Genomic DNA, 3,305 nt, shown 5'->3' with positions numbered 1-3,305 from the left:
TCTGGAATTTAAGAGTAGGTTGATACCCGGTGCATAGGCTGCATCACATCCCAAAAAGGGAGCACAAGTTCTTTATCACTTAATCCCTTTTCGATTGAACTTTAATTGTTTTAACACGTACCAGAAATAGTCTGTTTAAATTTTAATGGTCCCAGCCTCTTTTACAGTTTAATTCCAAAAACAAAACTGAAAATCTCAATAGAAAAAAATATTTTAACGGAGGGCTTGCCTAGAATCCAGACCCTATTACATATGTCCACAGCATGCATACGTGATAGTGGTACCACTGCTTATTCGTTTACCAATGGTAATTTTCTGTTTATTCTGGGTTTATACACCCAAAATGCACATCTGCGATTTATCGGGAGTTTTCAATGTAGGCCCTGCTTTAGGAAGCTTATTGTTGTAGCTTCTTCGGTCATTTCATTACTTGATTTTGAGTCAAAAACATTATGCAGTGCACAGATGCCAATGTCTGTTTCTTAAAGTTTGAGGGTGACGCAAGGGTCCAGGGAAATTGATAAAACTCATCATTTGCCTAATACCTTAGGTCTTCCATCAGAGGTTAATAGTTTTTTGAAAGCCGAGTTCTGCACGAACCGGTAGATCACCCGCGCATACAATACCAGTAAGAACCCTATGTAAATTTTTCCAGTTCTCGCCCTAACACACCCTAAGATTTTGTTATTCCATGGACGTAATGCTGCTGTTTATTCCACCAATAATAGCGTGTCTTGCTGAGTTAATCCCCAATGATAATCCTTTGAACAAACAATATTGTTGTGTTGTGTTAGTCACAGGGTTGCCTTTCTGGGGATGTACACATACAGTATGTACCTTAACACTTACCTGCTTCTCTTTGGGATTTATTCTAACAATTCCAACTGCAATCCGCACCCTTGCTATTTGCCCGGCTTTGATTCCACATGACTTCAAAAGATTGTCACTAGCATTTGCTATCAGTTCGATAGAATCCAGCTTTAATTAAAATATAACCATGAATTTAAGTACGGTACTTGCATCATAAACAATTTATTAAAATTCACTTAGATATTCGTTAGTGATTATTTCAATAAATCAGAGTAAATTCCTAAAAAAAAAAAATGTCAAAGTGCTTAGTTACACAAATATGATTTTCGTAAATTCAAATAATGAGGCCTAGACTAGCTCTACATCAAAATCCTCAAACCTTATTAATATCTTGGCCACATATTCTGCAATAAATGTCTGCACAAGTAGCAAGTTAATATTTTGTTTTCTATGTTTTATTGATTTACTGACCTCTTCATCCAGTAGGATATCTACAGTTTCCTGCTTCACCCCTTCCTTTAGCATACACTTTAGTAGGTTCAACTCCATTTTCTTTAATTACAGAATAGGACTATGGACAAAGAATTTGGTAAATAATGTTATTTGACATAAATTGATAATAATCCTGCACTTAAAATATAGCCTAGGCCTACAATATTAAAATTGGCCTAATCCAAGAGCATCCACAGTATGGCCAAAAGTAGGCAAAATGGCTCCAGGAAAAATACTAGGCAGTATAAATTACCCTAAATGACAGATAGGTGAAAATGACCAATGATCTAAGTTTATAGTAAAAACTTTTTTTTTGTTTTTAAATCTTCCAACTTTTCAAACGCTGTAAAATAGCAGAAATTGAATCAATAAATCAGGAAGTCGATGTTTAGTACTAGAAGGTCAAAGATTAAAATTTTATTAAATTTTTTTAAAGATATAAACATTTTTATAATGGCCCATTGGTAACTGACATAACGCTAAATTGATGTTACGCTTATTTTTAATGTTAGATTGTGTACAAATTTTTATTTATAATTTAATAATAGCAATAATTAATAAGGTATAAGGTTTAATATTATTATTATTAATATTGTTTGTTTACACATTTTGCATCTCTCCCGCCGCATCATCGATCAACACCACAAGGGTACAGCAATTTTTTACCATGTTAAATATATAAATCATATTATTTGAGCTAAAAACAGGGTTTTTATAAATATGTTTTATGTTGTAAATTTTTTAGAAAATTTTCTATAACAGACCAAATTTTAACTCTGTCGCAAAACATAGTTTTTTCCCCGAGTTATACCAAATAACGAGCAATAAAACACTCACCATAATTTTCAAACGAGTGATTATTTTGCGGGATGGCGAGGGGTGGGGGAAGGGAGATTAAAGAAATACTGCAGATGAACGTTCATTCGCTATACAGTGCAATCAGCAGGAGTCAACAAATTTAACTTCCAATATTTACTCGAGAAATAATAAAGTGCACTCTCCCAATACCGCCCCCCCCCCCAACACCTCGGGGCCGGTTACGATGTTCGGATTTCCGGAAAGTTTGGTTAGTGTAACACTATTACTAGGCATAGGCCTAGCTAGCAAGAGTCCTGTGGGTTCGGTATGACTAGCATACAAAAAGTTAACATACATACAGTGTACGTACAGTACCTGTTGTTTTGCTGTACCGTACAGCAAATTAAATTACCAATAAAACGAATGCTTTTATATTGTTTTTACGTGCATTTTCAGTCTAATATTTTTTCCCTAAACCCCAACACATTCTTAGTCATGATGCCACTTTGCTGGGCGGTTGTTGTAAACATCAGGTCGAGCCTCCGCAACTCTGCCAGCTAATTGATTAATTTTTTTTATGGGGTCATGTGTAAACATGTGCTTAACTGAGATGACCTCAGATCGCCCAAAGTTTTATTGCGTGACAGCTTGCTGACAGAACTTTGTTCATAAATTAAATCTAAATAAATCTAACAAATTTAAATTTTATTCTCTACAAATTTCCTATATTATATTAGCAACATGTTTCTTAAAAGTGTCTTGTTTGACGAATAAGTGAAGCTATGCATTTTTTCATTTACACTGATGAATTTAACGACATCCAAATCCAAATAAACGTCTACTAAAAAAGAGTCAGCTATTGTAGAAACTTGCTTTGAGTTCTGTCTATTTTTAAGGAGCGATTTGTACTTTAAACAATGGAAGGTGTAATTTTCATTTAATCTAACCATGCAACTTCAACGTTTACTGGTGTGTCGTTTTAAATCAATAGGGCGATGTGTATAAGAGACAGCAAAAAGGGAGCACAAGTTCTTTATCACTTAATCCCTTTTCGATTGAACTTTAATTGTTTTAACACGTACCAGAAATAGTCTGTTTAAATTTTAATGGTCCCAGCCTCTTTTACAGTTTAATTCCAAAAACAAAACTAAAAATCTCAATAGAAAAAATTATTTTAACGGAGGGCTTGCCTAGAATCCAGACCC

This window comes from Anneissia japonica, unplaced genomic scaffold (assembly GCF_011630105.1).
Source record: "Anneissia japonica isolate Jap-2015-1 unplaced genomic scaffold, ASM1163010v1 scaffold4929_len162294_cov128, whole genome shotgun sequence".
Lineage (NCBI taxonomy): Eukaryota > Metazoa > Echinodermata > Crinoidea > Comatulida > Comatulidae > Anneissia > Anneissia japonica.
This window is presented reverse-complemented; position numbering follows the sequence as displayed.